The sequence below is a fragment of the Taeniopygia guttata genome, chromosome 7 (assembly GCF_048771995.1).
Source record: "Taeniopygia guttata chromosome 7, bTaeGut7.mat, whole genome shotgun sequence".
NCBI classification, from domain to species: Eukaryota; Metazoa; Chordata; class Aves; order Passeriformes; family Estrildidae; genus Taeniopygia; species Taeniopygia guttata.
In genome coordinates, this window is record NC_133032.1 from 16352416 (window position 1) to 16370301 (window position 17886).

At 36.3% G+C, this 17886-nt stretch overlaps 1 long non-coding RNA gene across 1 annotated transcript; it reads left to right on the plus strand.

The window, feature by feature from the left end:
• The first annotated feature begins 1978 nt into the window (after positions 1–1978).
• Positions 1979–17607, plus strand: LOC115495961 (uncharacterized). Its single transcript, XR_012056986.1, has 5 exons — positions 1979–3461; positions 10405–10547; positions 11278–11345; positions 16476–16525; positions 17003–17607. It is a non-coding gene; the product is annotated as an uncharacterized lncRNA (long non-coding RNA).
• Positions 17608–17886: the final 279 nt, after the last annotated feature.

A 17886-nucleotide genomic window follows, 5' to 3' on the forward strand; every position in this document is an offset into this window, starting at 1 on the left:
CAAATAAGTGAAACACTAGGAAATCAGTAGGAAATAATATGTATAACACATTAAACAACAAATTTAATCACTGATCAAATTTTAAATGGCCAAATTATTTATTTAATGATAGAAGTTTTTGCTTGTTTCTTAAAATAATACGTAACTACTTCATATAAATATAGTCTGAGAGAGAAATTTCAGTAGTGTGACCTATTGCTTCTCCAAGTCAAATCCAAAAGATCCATTTGAAAACTTTGCATTTGAGTGGTTAAATGAAATGCAGTTATCAGAGACTGAAGCTTCAGCTGTGTAAGAACTTGTACAGGGAAAAAAAATAGAAACCAAATGTGAACAGAACCAGAACCTGTCAATTCAGACACCATACACTCAGGAAATTCCACAGTTTCTGAGGAAGGCTCATGTCTTAGCATGCTATCACTCCTTCCAACAAATCTTGGACCCGTAGATCTGGTAGGAATTTCCAGAAGTCACGTATCCTATCCTCCTGCAGTGTAATGGGATCAGTGACAGTTCTATAATTCCTGATTTTTTCATTCATTATTTATTATTTATTTATTCTTTCATTCTTTATTTCTTCCTAAAATAATTTCTAATAGACAACCTGCAATTTCTTCAGGCAAGCTATTCCAGTATTCCAGTATGTTTGTGGTTAGATTTCTCCCCACACTTCCCAATATCTAATTTTAAATTTTTTCTGGTTTATTAGTTCTTGCCCTGTACAAAATAGAGAAAGAGAATACATTTATATTATTCCTTTACAGTGTCCTTTTATATCCTTTAAGACTGTTACCATGTTGTCTCTAGTTGTCTCACACAGAAACCATTCTGAAATACCCAAAATCGGACATGATGCTGTAGCTGTGGCCTAAGAAATGCATAGCACAGCAGAGGGATTATTTCTTGTGCCCTGCATGTTATTATCCTATTCGTACATTTCAAGATCATGTTGCTTGTTTGCTTTTTTGGCTTGTTGGAAGCCTTCCTTTCTTGTTTTGATAAAGTGTGCTCAGATGTAGAAAGATCGGCTTTCTAATGCGTGCTGGATGTTGTACATTCCCAGGACAAATGTCAGTTATTTTTAAAGTATGTCAAAACCAAATTCTGACTAATTTTAACCTTCTACATGCTTATTGTGAGCAGCACCACATGACTTGCCAGAGATTCCAGCTGCTTTATTTTTTTTTTTTTTTTTTGTCATTTTCCAAGCAATGCAATCACACAGGATATTGTGATCTGGCAGACAGAACCTGAATGCTAAAGTGTAGAACAAATTGTACTATAGTTAAATTATTGTAAAGAATAACTGTGTGCAGACATATATTTTCATGCTTTCATATAAGCTTCTGCACACACAAACACATTTTGTTGTATTCCATACTATGGGATAAGAAAAGTAGAATAAAGGCAAAAGTGCATGGGTTGCTACTGTGCTTGGGCTCCATTTTCCATTTGTTTTGGTGGAGACTGCTTAGTGCGTTTTATTTTAAGCAGGAAGTCAACACTACATATTTTTGTTCAGTCAGAAATAAATCTGAATTTTATTTTTTTTGAAATCTAACCCCCACAGTTGGATGGATCTAGGAAATTCTTGACTAAGTGTCATTTGGATGTGGTTCCATCCATGTTTCTTAGAATGTTTTTATATCCTGTGCCCTTTAAAGTTTTTCTTCACCTGTATTTCAGGAGGAAAAGTATTTCTTAGCCTAAAAAATTGTTACTGAATTTCAAATGATAAAGTCATGGTTATATAAAACTAAACTGTGACATTCTGTAAGGTCAATACATTTAAATGTATTATTTCATCTGACTAAAATGTGCTAGAGGTGGCTCAAAGGTTGGTTCAGTCTCAAAGAGAATTGCATCACAGGCAGTTGAGTCTTACACAGCTCTTCTTCAAGTAGATGGAAAAAGTTCTCTGTATCCACACAGAGAATCCTTAATTTCTGGCCTCCATACATAGACTTTAGTATCTATGTGGGCCTTTTGAAATCAACTAGACTCCAGCAGAAGGTGAAGATTGTCATAGCAGGGATTTACCTATATTATATATATAGGTATTACAAAACTCTTTCTCTCTCTCTCTCTAAAGGCTAGCCTTCACTAGGTGCTACAAAAGCAGATATTATATCTTAAATATTTTCCTAATAATCTTTATATGCAAACTTTCTGATTGATGAAAACTCGCTTGAGATGAACTAATCATCTGGTACTTTGCAATGTTGAACATTTTTAACATTTGATGCATTTTCAAGTATTTCTGGAAGCACAGAATGGAGCATCTGTGATTTTGGCATTTAGTAGTAGTGATCTGGATCTATATGATGGCAGTGTATTACTTTAAAAAAATCTGGATAACCGCTTTAAAAAATGTTCTTTGAGGAAGGAATGCAAAGACAGCTTCAAGAGGGCTTAGAAATCTGTTTGGCTTGTCTGCTGAGAGACTTGGCTGCCCATCAGTCTCTTTTATACTTTTGGGTCTGAGTAATGTGTTTGCTTCTAATAATGTAAAAACAACTCCTTTTGTATATTTCCATGAGATCAGTACAGATTCATTCTTATAGTTCATTGAAGTTTGTTTGACAGTCTGTTGAAAATATAATTGCTGAATCATCACTGCCTGTCCATTATGAGTAAATTCCTCTTACCTTTTGAACACCATGACTCATTTTGAAGGATACAAAAGCTATTCATTATTGTTATTGCTTCTTGGCCTAAGTGGCTGCCCTGAGTTTGAGATCCTGCAAACTCTTTCTGTTGGAAAAGAAGCTCATGATAAGAGCAGAGGATCTCTGTACAGAGCTGCACTGAAGAATGTTTGAAGGTCTCATTTTGTGCGTGTAGGAGGATCTAAAGAACAACAGCAAGCAAATTCTTCTGCCTGTACCATCACCCGGTTTTAGCAAAAAATGTATGGAAGTTTTTCCAACAACAATTTTACTAGAGCTATTCCAGGCTATATTTTGTATTTTTGTACCTTTTTTCCCCCCCTACGTCTTGTGTTTTTCTTGTATCTCCTTTATATAAAGGTAGATAGGTATTTCCCCAAATCACCTCTGCCCAGTCTATTTCAAATCATTGCAGTCTCACATGGACCTTTGGAGTGAGTAAAGGTGTTTCCACTGTGAAGAGAAGGAATTTGTTTTAAAAACCTAACTAAACTTAAATCATGCAAATACTATCCTTTATCAGCTTGGACGAAAAGAGCATATTACTAGACTACCAGCTCAGATTAAACATTATGAAAATTAATCTCTTTTCCTTCTATTTTAGATGTTCTGTCTTCTCCATCTGTCCAGACCAGTAACCTTGCTATCATATCAGATTCTTTTTGTTCTGTTGCTGGGTTATGGATTTGTCTGGAAAGCCTATGCTTCCTTTCTGTGCACTGACCACCTTATCTATATTACCCTTGCAGGGTGTACTTTTGAAAGCATATTGGTTCTGAACTTCAAAAAAAGGTAAGAACGGAAAGGAGGGAAATTATGCTGCCATGAGATTGTTTCTTCAGGCAATATGAGGTATATAATGCTTCAACCGAATTAATGAGCTCTGTATTTCACACTGCATCATATTACATGATGAGGGAGTTCATATCAGGCCAAGAATTAGAACTCAAACCCTGCAAACCCAAAAGTTTGTGCATGTTTGATCCATCAAGCTCTCTCTTTATCTCTAATCTGGCAGAATCATCCAGGTAACCTGTGAATAAGCCTAATTATTTAATTGTCATACAGCTGGCTGAAGAATACATGCACAAAGTGGTAAAATTTTAGTCTTGGTTTCCTGAGATACTGCCTTCTTTAATTTGAGTCTCTCGAGAACTAATCTCCAGACAGCTTTCTCCTATTCTCTGTATTACCTTTCACAGTTTCTTCCCTCCAGTTTTTCACTTGCACCACAACTCACCCTTTCCTTTCCTTCTGTCCCTACCTACCTCCTCTTAAGCTTTAGTCACTGTCATCATCTTCGACTCCATCACAAATTATCTGTAATGCATCAGAGTTCTCTCTCATTCTTTTATTCTTGCCCTGTATCACACAATTTCCACAAGCATATCTGTGCTTCTATTCTCTGCCCCACTTGCTAAGTGCAAGATTTCACTTACCAGGAGGCAAAAAGGTGGTCTAAGGACGGCCAAGTTTGGATACCCTTGCTTTTATTCCCCAGTGGCTGGAAGACTAGGACTCAATGGTGGGGATCACAAGGCAGAGGAATACAGAGTATTCCTATTCCAAAATGAGACAGCTTGGCCAGACAGCGGCGGTTTCCTCTCTTGTTTCAGGCCATGACTCAGTCTAAGCCAGAAGTGCAGAATATGTGATAGAAATTGCAAATTGGATGGCTAGAGGCCAGTTAAATCTGTAACTTTGCCCGTAAGACTGCCCCACCTACCTAAGGCAGATGACATATTCTTTGCAATTACTTCCTGTATTTTTTATGATAATAATCAGCCAGAATCTGAAAAGAAAAAAAAAAAAGCTTTTCTAAACAGCCACTAAACCACAACTTTCTGGAACTGTTTGGGTCCTGCTGGACAGCTGTAGTTGCTACTTTTCAGACAGAAAAAACCCTATTTTTGAAAAAATGGATGTTGAAACCCATATATAATGTTCTTGATCATTCTATTTTTCCCTTATATTCCCAACACAGAACCCTATCATTCTAGCAGAAGTACATCACATTGTCAGTGGAAATTTCACCCAAGGAATGATTTCATAATAGTGGGTTTTGCAAGGCACATTTGTAGCAAACAAATGCCAACCATTCCTCTTCTCCACTGCAGGGTAATTGTGTTACAGTGAAAGGCTTTTAACTATGAATCTGACTGAATTGCTCAACCCCCCAGGAGACATTCCTGGAACATGAATTTCAGTTTGGCATGCTGAACGCACTGTTCCTGCAGCTGCTGCTACCACTGACCAGATACTCTGTAGGAGGGGAGCACTGTAAGACAGTGGTGGCAAGGAAATCCTGAGAGAGTGTGGAAGAGAATAGTGGTGCTTCAGAGCAGGAATAGCATTGACTAAAAGCTTCAGTGTAGATTTTAGAAGTGTTATGCACAAAACACCCATCTGAGTAATACGACTCACTGACTGTCATTCTGCTTTGATCACAGACTTTTAACTGCTTCAGTATTTGGTTAATCTCAGAAAAAAAAAAGTAAAATCTAATGTGCTTTATAATTTTTCTGGTTATTTTCAACCAGAAAATCAATAAAATTCTGTCATGTATTGCACTACTTAAAGTGATGAACAACTGTGCATCAAGGATTGCCCTTTATCAACAGTGTCTGCTATATACATTTGTTTAGTGAACATAGGCATAGAAAGGTGCTTATTATGGAGTATCTGTCATAATTTTGATTTATACTTATGAAAGCATATAGTTGGCACTAAGCTCCTGGAACCTTACCTTTTGCTTTTCATCTTGACACCCTACCCAAAAGAAATGAATAAGTCCTGTTGCAGTTCTAATTTTCCTTTGGAAAACAATACAGAAACACACATCAAATAATATTATCCTAAATTGTTGAATACATAAGGAAAGGACACAAGACTTAGAGTGTCCTTCTATGGATACTGTCTTTTATTAGATTTTTATCTGATGTCAATTACTATACTTCTTTTGTGTTCCCAAACTGAATTTACTCTTCAGAAAGTTAAAATTAGGATTTTTAAATGCTCTCAGTGCAATTTAGGAGGCCCTGTGCTGCTCAGCAGCCTCTTCTCTCTTCCCTGGGCTGACCACTTTCTGAGCAAGGGAAGAGTCCTTCCAAGACCTAGTCCCAGCACACAGTGCTTCAGGTAGTAAAAGACAGTAAAGTGAGAACAGTGTTCTAGTTTCTCATTGTATCATCTGTGTACTATGTGTACCAAACAAACATGTACCAGCATGTTTGTGTGATTAATAGTTTTTTTTCTTTTTTCTTTTTTTTTTTTTTTCCTGTTCAGGAAGAAGTAGGTGCAAACCTAAACAAAGCAATGGGAGACAGGATGCTCACAATGAAGTGACTCATTTCTATTTGGCCAGTGGACTGAGATGAAAAACAAAAGATTTCTGAAGCCTTATGACACGCACAACCACTATCCTCCTTCTCTAAAGGCACTTCCAGGAACAGTAACGCATGAGAAAACCTCTAAAACTGTTTAACAGCATCTTTCACATGATCAACTCAAAGTGCACTCAGGGCTGAATATTGTTCTGATAAGCAAACCATTCTAATGCAGAGGATTTCAGAGTTGTGCTGGAAGATAAATGGATGGGCAGGGGTAGTTCCAGGACACTCACCCATTTTGCAAGGTCACGAAGTCCCAGAGATGTAATGGTTCAGCCATGCTCATAGGAACATAGATGCCCCAACAGCATGAAAGAGAGAAAATGGAGAAAGTGACTGGTTCAAACTGGAAGTTTTGTAGCAACCGTATTTGAAATGCAGGATAATGGAACAGCCTATAGGGCCAGGGAAATGGGAAATACTCTGAATGAAGGAAACTGATGACACGTGAGAGAAATAAATTCTTTATAGCAATCTGGGATCAAATGAGCTCTCTTCAGCTTTGAGTGGGCTGTTATAAATGTAGTGGGCTTTGTTCTGGTGCTCAAGAAGGACTTCAATCACATATTTGCAAAGAAGTATAAATATCTTTAAATAGATATGTAGTCTATTGAGGCTTTAATTTTGTCATTTCCTCTGAGAACAAAAATTATACTTTATTTGCTTTTGATTCTAAAGGATTCTTCAAGAACATAGGATAAGTCCTATGAAGAGCTGCCTTTGTCCATTCAGATTTGGACTCTTTGGGATCTGTATGGTAATAAACAGCTGTCATTACTGAACATGATCCCAGGGTGTGCATTGTAACTACATCCTCAGGCAGCTCAGTAGGGGGAGACCTAAGCAGTGTTTCTCACCGGAGCCCCACTCCCCATGAACAGAAATCCCTTAGCTTGAGAGTCAAAAAGTACCATTAAGTGGTCCAAACAGGTCTCAAATCCAGATGATGGGGATTCAGATCATGTGAAATTTTGCAGTCTATACTTGCCAAGTACATACAAGCTGTAAGTGTGTTTTCAGATCTCACGTGGTAAAAATTCCAGAATGAGACAAAAAAGTTCTGCTCAGGGCTTAATATCTAGAAGAAGATATTTCACTTCAAAAAATAGATTTTTGAAAAGAAATAGGATCTTATGATACTCATTATTGATTGGTCTGACAGAGAACAAAATCTGAAAAATAATTTCCTACATCTCCCTTGCTCTCTTTCAAAAGGGCTTGGGATATCATGTATCCATTTTCTGGGCTGCATCAGGAAACCAGCCAGGCCTAACCTAACTTGTGTTTTCTACTTTCAAACCTGGTAAAAGTGATACCCCTTTTCTCAAGTTTGTTGAATGACACAGGAACTGGTTGCAGGCACACAAAGAACATTTTGGCTCATGGGATTATTTCTAACCTAAATGTGACTCTTGGTTGATGTAGAAGAAAGAGAACTTTTATTGGCCCAAAAAGAAGCCTCCAAAAAGCTGCTGGTCTGCAACCAAAGAGGAGGATGACAGGCTGAGGAGAACACTAGGCTTGTAATTCTTTTATTTCTCATTTGTGCTGTTTACAATTCTGAGAGTTCCTTGTCTTGTTGACAAGTCTCTTACCAAGCTCACCCAAGAAACAGCCTATTTAGTTTGCTTTTGTTGAAGCTCTTTTTGCCTATAATAGCACCATTTAGGGGGATGTTAGCTCACGAAGGTAGATGTTGTCTCCTTAGAAACCTTCATGTTAAGTACCTGTCTTACACAGGTACAATGACAAGAATAAAAAGAGCACAGAAAGGAGTTGTCCTCCCCCAAATACAAAAGAAATCCTGTAAGTGGGAAACCTCAGAGTGATGTGATGTAATGTGTGTAGCCCATACAAATATGATTAATACATAACAAGGGCAGGGCCTTGTAAGCAGTCAAGTGTAAGGTTGACTACTATGCCTGAGTAACATGCACTCTCCAACAGAAAACAGGATAGCTAGATACAACTGGGGATCTCAGCAAATGAATCAAAATCCATGAAGGCTTTAGAGCCATCGCACTAAAGCCGTGAGATGGCTCACAGGACCCCAGATAGCTCAGGTATCTCATTCTGTTGTTCAGACTCTTAAAGAAATGTTTAAAACAATTACTATGGTTGGCTAAAATTGTAATTTTTTTAAATAAAAAATTCTTTCTTTTCAGTGAAAATCAAGATGATGCCTTTTTAATGTCTGTTTCAACATATGAAAACATGGCTAAAACAGATATTTTTAATTTATATTTTTTAAAACTAGTTTATTTTTAATCTTAAACTGTGGTAAAATTTGTTATAAAAATACAAACTCCACAACTGCTCCAAGAAGTAATTGTAACAGCAAATAAAAGATTTACTTAAACCTTATTTGAATGTATCTATCATTCTCTATCTTGATGAACTGAGAAAAGAGATATAGTATTCTTGTTACATATTAAGGTGCTGAAGGCAGAGGCATTGTCTTTGCTTCCAAAGTGCCCAGCATATTTTAATAAGATGGTGTAACATAGCCATGTGGGCAGGCATACGTTTTTTTCAACTGAAAATCTCATCTGTTTCCATTTAAAAAAGATGAAAAATGTCTACCAGAGCTCCTCAATAATTAAGCAGTAACTGTACATTGCACATTTTCATAAACGAAAATATGTATTTTTCCACATTAGAGCCGATTTGATGTAACATCTGTGGAAAGCAAAATACACTTCTTTTGTAGTTTTAAGGATCTCCTGGTCTTTTTAGATTTAAAGTGCTGTTATGAAACGCACGTAACAGGTACAACCTTGCAGAATTCTGATAATGGCATTATGAAGTTCTTTAACTTGAACTATTCACATATTCCAAGGCAGCAATTCAAAAAGACGATCACTTAATTTCTGCTTAAAATTATGAACTTAGAAGTACATTTGAAGTGCAGCCCTCATCTTTTTCAGTGGATTTGTAAGCTTAACAGTACTCCTTAAAGCCACTGGTGATTAGTAGCTTGTAAAGTATTTTTCACTGCTTTTTTTTGCTTAGCTGTCTGAAGACAGAAGCTGAAATATTGGTGCAGGTTGTAGAAACTTATAAATTAAATGTGGAATGACTCATGGGATAATTAGCATGGCATTCTCATGGAACATGTATTATTGACTGTCCAGATCTCTTCATAGTGGAGAGGTGTAGAAAATTCAACTTCTCAGTAAATGCCTATACAGCTCATTGATATAAACCAGGACAAATACTATCCTGTCTCTGAGAAAAGTTGTATCCTGTATAATACTGAATATTCTACTAAAATTTCTAGATCAGGACAGATTTGAACAGTAGCTCTACTACCTTCCTTCATCTAGTGGAACCCAGAGAAACGGGAGAAGAAACAGGATCATCAGGGATAGAGAAACAGAAGGACGAACATTTTGCACAACATGCTGCCTTAAAGTAACAGACCATGACCACAGGACCTCACCATGCCAGTGCTACTATTTGGAAAGAAGTTTTTCTGACCTGATTCAAATGATGGTTTATGGGGTTAGGCACAGATATCCAAGTCTGCATTACTGAGACGGTAACACTGCCATTGCATACAATAGGGTCCTTCTAAGTAAGAAGCCAATTTCAGTTAAAAAAAAAAAAAAAAGTAATTGAATAAATATTTCTTTAATTAATTCATTATCTTCTCTTTATAATCATGTGGAACTATTTGGTGGTTTTGGAAAGGTTGTGCCTTGATTCAGCATTATCAAACTGTTCCACTGATATTTGTGGTGACGATGATTCAGTTTCATACTGGCTTTTTAAATTTTGATATATAACATGTTGCAGATTAGTGAAATAAGACTTCCAAGTAAATACAGACGTTTCAGTTGGAGGTTGGGGGGAGGAAGACATTTGGTAAATCTTGCTTCCGAGTCATGAACAACCTAAGTTGTTTCTGCATTGCCTAGTTACCATTTCTGTTTAGTTGGCAATGGTGTTCACTGAAAATATTTTAGTTTCTGCTCCTGACAGCTACAAATGTACGATCATGTGTAATCTTATAAACTCATACACTGTTAAGTGGATGCCCAATACACCTCCTCAAATGCGAGCAGTGGATAGCATTGCCAAGTTACAAAGTCAATACTGAATAGCACAGTCATGCTAAGCTAATTTACAAAACGTTTTCACTGGCTGGTCCATTTCTTCAGCTGTTAATAGTCTAGCCTGACATATGTAGAACAAAGTTCAAGAGCAAACATGAACAATTTGCTAGACTAGCTGGCAGAAGCCAGACTGAACCAATGGCCTCAGGAGACTGATGCTGACTTTATGCCAATTTCAAATCTCTGCTCACTCTCCCAGTTTACCAAAAAAGCTACTTTTCCTTTCAGCCACACTGCTAAGGGCAACATGCAGAAGCCTGGTATCTGACTAATGCTCACCAAGTGTTACAAGGCTGGAGTGGAGGGAAATATGCAACCTTGTGACCCTGACTCAGAATAGCCAAACTCCATCTGCTCTGAAACTTTAAATGGTAAGAACGCCTCCATTTCTTACTGGACATATTTGGAGGTAAGGACTGGCCATGACTGCTGCTGTGTTCATTTTAAGCCGCCAAATTTTCATGCAAAAAATTGGAAAAAAAATTAAATTCTTAACTTTTCTGGGAAAAGTTAATCTTAAGAGTTAAAGACAACCCTCAGAGTTGAAGCTTAAATGCAGTTAGGAGACAAAAGGTAACAAAAGACTTGGTTATATTGTGACATGATGCAACTTCACAGTTCAGATAGCTGCAAGAACATAAACTCTAAAAGGAGCAAATGGATCTATTTACAACATACAGGCAAAAATGTATAAATATGAGTGATGTAATGACATATCACACATGCATATTAGGACTAAAATATCTTTGGAATTTGAAAAGTTCTCGGGAAGCATTTCACAACTCAAGGAACTGCATCCAGTACAGTGAAATCCTGTGACATACTATTTCAAAAAGTTAAAACAGACAGACAGTGTCTAAAATTAGTTGTAGCTTATCTTAAAAGGATCATATGATCACATTTTTTATCTGCAAATAGTGAGAACTACTTAAATATATACAGTTGGTGAACTTGTGTCTGAGACAAACATATACAAATTAAAACAACACTCTCTAACTTTCTTGGAGCATGAATCATCTTTCATAAAGCTTTCCATGGTAAAATTGTGTTCTTTTTAGTCATGATAAATTCAATATTTTTCCTTTTTATTTTTTTACACAGGACTTTATCCAGAAAAAGCTCAGAAAGTGGAAGTACAGAATCTTACAAAACCAGAGAAGAATGAACAGGTACTATAGCTTACACAATATTGAGCATATTAATCACGGCCTGATAGAATCTTTCACAGCAAAATATGTTATGATCCATATGCTGGTATTTGTTGCAAGGAATCCTTATAACAAATATATTAAAAAACATCAATGAAAAATACCACCAATTCCTCTTTAAACAAACTGATTCATTCCAAGTAATTGTCAGTACTCCTGAAGCCATGTGTTTATACCCACACTGGAGTATGCCTGAAATCTCACTGATATTTCCCCCCCAAAATAGCAATATAATGCTTCTTTCACATCCTGAATAACTGGTTTAAAAAAGAAAAATAAATTGCATAGGAAATACTACTAACAATTAATTATGATTCTGCAGTTTAAGATTGGTTCAATTATTTTGTCATTTCTTAGTCTGATAGTTGTCAACTTTGTGCATCTTGTTGACGTCTTTTAATCTACCACCAGGGATACTCTAATCATTGCATAACCTCTTCATAGGATGAGCACCTTTGGATACTGTTAGAGATCATTATTTTTCTACAGTGAGGGATTATTTATTTTTTAGATGAAATAACTTCAATTCCTACAATGCTTACAAATCACTGACAAATAGATTTACTGTCTGTAGTACCTTTCACATTTGGCCCTAATAAAGGGGACAATAATATCAGAGACTTCTTGCTGTTACTTTTTAAACCCTCACTTTTATAGTGATACAACAATAAAATCTTGAAAAGAAATGAAGAAAAAATAGGAATAACACCCCATAACACATAAAGACTTCAGAATATACACATTTGACCATCTCTATACTACTGAAATTGAAGGAATTCTCAAATTATCTAATGCTGCAAATGTGTCAATATCTTCAGAAAATAATGCAAAATGTTAATTACTCTTTGCCAGCATTTAAAGATAATTTATATATCCTCTTCGACAACAGCTGGAATGATAAGTAAAGTAAGAGCATTTGGCTTAGAATAATCTAGGAATATACTTCCATCGCCCCATACATTGCCACAGGCATTTATTTCCTCACATTTATTTCTTCAGCTATATGGTTCCAGATTTTTTTCTTGTTTCTGTATTATTTGCAAAAGTGAAATCTTTTACTGAAAGACTTTTTAATCCTGCTTTTGGAGGCAGGAAAGAAGGTTGCCCTTTTTTATATACTTTTATTTTTATGACAATTTAGTCAGAACATTTCAAGTGACAACCAAAGGCCCAGTTACCTCCTGCAGGCTCTTGTCCAACAGCCTGTGAGCTGATAGCTGGATCTGCTTTCAAACAAGTCTGATTTGGATTTATCTAACTTCACCGGTCTAAGAAGATTTTCTGTTTTATCAGGAATTGAACAAGCCCAGTTTCATAAATGAATAGAGTTATTTTTAGATACTTTGTTTTGAAGAGGATTTCTGGAATTTTCAACCTAAGCTTTTCTACACATTTCTCAGTCAGATGGTCTTTTCATTTCTAGTTTGATAAATACCTGTGCAGTTCACTTATAAATATTTAGTCCTCTGTCTACTGTCTGGAAAGTTAAATTTAATTATGATCAGAGAGAGGAGAATTAAAGCATGGATAATGCACACTGAGGAATGGAATTCACTTTGCAAATTATTTTTATGGCAATGTTGGAGAAGGCAGCAGGTATTCACTTTGCACTGATAGAAGCAGAGAACACCTCTGTTTCTTGCAGTGGAATATTAAACATCAAAACCATAGTGAATAATAATAATAATGATCTTTCCACAAAGGGTGACGTTGCTGAAATGGTCACTTGGTCACACATCCAAATTAATTCACATCTAGCTCCTCTTTTATTTAATTTATGAGAAATCTAAAAAGCTGTTGTTAAGATTACATATACAAATCCTACTTTTTGCACCCTGAGGAGATCAGTGATTTTAGTTAAAACTAGAATTAGGAAAACAAAAATGCCAAGACCATAAGGCAGTAGTCTAAATTAAGGCACAGTAACAATTTAAAGGAAGCAGAAGGAAAGTATTATCAGAACAGATAGAAATCTCATAAGCTTCTTGCACTACAAATGCTGACATGTGAAGTACAAACCCATTACTTTTAAATTACTTTTGTATAGTGTCTCATATTTGAGGTGCCTACTATGGCATAAATATTCTTCCACCAGAAAATGAGCATAATCTTCATAAACTGTGCTTTTGAAATAGTTGAACATGTAAAGTATATTAGAGCATAATATTAATTAATCTGATTTCATGTCCTAGCAGTTGCAAGTACAAAACCATCACACAACAGTGTGATTTATACCAAACACATTAATACTCTTGGAATGCTTATTAATAGTAACAAAATTCTGAAAATTTTTGTACATACAAAGCAAATGTTTGTATATCTTGTACCCAGAAGCCTTTAAGGTGACAGACTGAAGATTTTATTCACTTCCTCCAAAACCCCATGCGGGATAGTGATTAGTAATGTTGTCTCTAAGTTTATGGTTGACAGGATCAACAGGGACATTTCTGCATAACTTTAATGGGTGTAACATCTATATTCCACTCCTACTTCAATCTCACTCAACTTAATGGCAAAAGTTCTGTGTCCCTTAGGGTTTTCCTTGGGCTCTTTGAACCATATGGAAGCAGAGCTGCTAGCTTGTTATGGATCCCCTGTCAGACTTCTGCTGCACACTTGCTTCCTAGAAGAATCTGTAAAAAACAGAAGCTTTCAAGGTTTTCTCATTCCAGTGCCCCATCTATCTGTTAGCTTTAAATATCTTATGGATAAACTTACATGGTCAAAATAAGAGACTGGGCACCTTTGTCATCTGGGAATAAGCAATGGGCTTGTAACAGAAGCAGCTCAAGGAAGGAAGACTGCCTGTTGGAGTGCTCTGTAATTCTGAGACTATTGCATTGGTAAAGCACATACTCAGTAGTAGTGGATGCTTCTTACTAAATATTGCTGCTAAATATAGCTGTATTAAGTCTTCCAGACTCACCAGCGAGGAAATGTAAGAGCCTTACCTTATAAGTAATTAAAGTTACTACTCTAAAGCCACCACTCCACTATTGTCTAAGTCTGGAATTTATATGCTCAAGACCTTAATACTAAAACTCAAGTCCCCAAAACAAATGTGTATCATAAACATCAGCATAGGTGCACTTCATCACTGGGGATAATACTGGGACACCACATATGGCCTTTGTAAAGAACAATACCAATAAGCTAATGTCTGAAAATGATTTGGAAGGAAGTGAGTGTAGCACTGCAGCATTTTTATATTAGTTTGGTCTTGCACAATGCTGTCCCTCCTTTCCTTCCTGCTCAATACTATTTTAGCAATATTCAAGGTTTTTAAAAGAGGCCAGAAAACAAGAGCCAGGACTTGATTTTCATACTAGTCACAAATGGCAGCTGTAGGGCAAACACAAAATGTTGCAATTACAATCAGTGCCTTTTTTCCTATTGAAAAGATTCTTTCCGTATTCACATAAAGTAAACTCAAAGGAAAAGCACAAAAAAGGCATTTTCTCTTCATAGTATTTCTTTGGCATGGATAAGAATTATATAAAGTACAGCAGATGTGCCTATGCTGTACAATGGAAATGGAGTATTTTATAATATCTGTTTAAATTTTTTTATTTCAATACATATATTGCTGTAACTGGACAGTGGCATGCTATCCTCATAATTTTCTTGCCCAGAACTATGTTAGTTTCAAATATCTAAATGTTTTACAAGTTTATAATAAGATGACATAACAGTTCTTGGCTTAGTGAAGGCAAAACAAAAAAAGGCTTAAAGAATTAAATTTGTGCAATTTGCACATTTCCCTGGTTTATCTGCTAGCCAATATTAACTGAAGCATTTTTGGTGGATTTGTGTACTACCCTCTGATAGAAGTATTCTGTAACATCATCTCTTCCAGCGAGAAGAAAGCTTAGTCCCTCTGCCAAAGTGAAATGAGATTGGTTAGTCACAGTCAATGTGTGCTTATGCAGTCTACACCACTCAAACCCTCAAAACCTTAACTGAAAACCTAAAATTTTCTATGCAAGTAAACCTGAAAAAGATCAACAATATAAGTGAATCAGTGCTTTGCTTTTTTTTGAGTTTTCCTGGAATAATTCAGAAAGACCTGTAGTATCTTTATCAGCGATCCACATTGATTTCACCCCAGGAAACTTACTAAGTTGTGTAAAAGGTGTAAACATAGCAAAACTCTTTAAACCTTTTAAATGCATTGTTTAAAAACGTTTTTGGCAAAGGTGTGCTTACAAGTGCAGCTATTTTGAGGGACTAAACTACTAAGGAGAGCAAACATAGGTACTTCTAATAGAATTCCTCTTTCCAGAGGTCTGCTAAGGAGGAAAAGGAGAAGAATTGGGTGCATGTGCTTCTAAAAAATATCTAGGAGTGACAACATTTTTTGATGAGTACATGGCTCATAGGCTGACCAATTTTAGCCCTTGTGATGGGGCTCTATCACATAATCATCCCTGGGGATTGTGACAACGTGAAGGCTGTTGGATATTCTGAATATCCAGTGAGGGCTGTAAGCATGCCAGGAAGGTCTTCTGAGGCAATATTGCTGGTCTGTGCTGAGAACTAGCTCATCCCCATCCCACAGGAAAGTAAAATGATCACAGGGAATCCTGGAGTGAACTGTCCCCAGAGATCCTCTTCCATTCCAGCCCTCTGAAGCACCCACTGGGTTGCTGGAGGAATTATTCATATGCAGTAGGGAAAGCTGGCCAGTATTTTTGTCAAATATGATGTGTATCTGAACAATATTAGAAGTGTGAAGTCTAAAAACTAGTAAAACCCAGTAGATTGGACTTAGAGGCTAGAGCTAAAGATGAAGGCAGCCTCCTCTCAAACATGTCCAGACACAGAACAAGAGACAACAGGCACAAACTGAAATGCAGGGAAATCCACTTGAACTTGAAAAATACTCTTACTATAAAAGTGATTGAATAATGTAACAGGTTACATTGACTAGAAGTAGAACAAGAGCACAAAAATCAAAATGTCAAAAATGTTAATATGCACTTTTTGAATAAGGAAACACTACAATGAAACCCTGCCTTGTCAGAAGCAAGTTGTGGCTATTTGAGAATTATAAAAGCTTTTGGCAATTGTCACTTTTCTTTCTCTTTTCAGGAACACTTCCAAGTACGAGGTAGTTGATGAGCCATTACATCAATGAGGAGGTACTTGCTGCATTTCTTGACTGCTCCTAGAAGCCCAGCTTCTTCTGTTTAATGTCTAAAGAGGTCTTTCTCCCCTGTTACTTTCCTGGTGATAACATCAAGATAACTTTATTTATCTGCATCAAATTTTCTTAGTAAGATTCTTCTCCACAGTCCTCAAGAAATTCAGATCCTATAAAACTTTGAAGTGTGTTGCTGTTAGGCAGCTGAACATTGCTACTCTCAGGAGGAAAGGGAGCATCTGAAATCTGGAGTCTTTCTTTCATCAGTAAAATCAGAGAACACCAAAGAAAATAGAGCATTTATGTAAAAAAATTCTGTATGTTGTCCAGTCTCTGCTTAAAGCTTTTAGATTTGTGTAACTTTTCTCTAGAACCAATATAAGTTATATGTGAAAAAAAACCCCCATGCTTCAAACTAGGGAATTATTTGGCTTATGCTACTGTGGTGTCATTAACATATTTTTAATCCATACAGGTTTTCTCCTGTTGTTTTTACATGCATGAAGTAGGACCTCACAACTGCTATTCAACTATGTGGCTCCTGTATCTGGGTTTCCTGTTACACGAATCAACACTCTTACTTTGAAACCAACAAATGAAACCAGGATGCAGCCCATAGTCAAGGTAGCTTCTTTTCCCACTTGCTAATTGGCTCACCCTTTTTTTCTCTGCCAGAATACATTATTAGAGATGCCTGTGCTTTATTCAGGTCGTTCTTGGTGTGAATTAACTGCAAGTATAAGCCTGCAAGCAAATTCATTGTAGGTGTATTTTAATGGCTGTGAAAAGAAAACTGTAAGCATTACATATAACCTGAGGTGTACTGTGTAATTTATACCATATAAATAAATTATTAAAATTGTCTTTCTTTTTTCATTTCCAGAATTTCATAATTTGATTTTTATGGGCATGTGTTGGTGCCCCCATCAGGCTCTTAGAAAAATTAAATCTGTATTCCTGTGAACCAAATGTTGCAGAAAGAATTAACTCATTTACTGTATTGTGATGAATAGAATAGCTGCATTGAATGTATATGAAGCTGCACAATTAATTACTACATAAATGTCTTGTCAAGTGAAATGTGTGTCATGTATGATCTTTACCTCTAGCAGACCATATTGTATTGTCCAAGTAAATATAAAGCTCTGAATGCTTTCATTATAGTACTTCTGTGATGCCAACTACAGTCCTGTTCTTAGAGTAGTGAAGAACACTTATACAAAAAGGAAATCTCAGACTTATTGAATGTCCTGGAATTTCATTGCATGTATTTCTGAAATTATCACTTGCACTAGAATAATTTTTGAATTTTATCTGAATTACACGCATAGTAGTGTATCTTCTTTACTGAAAGAATTT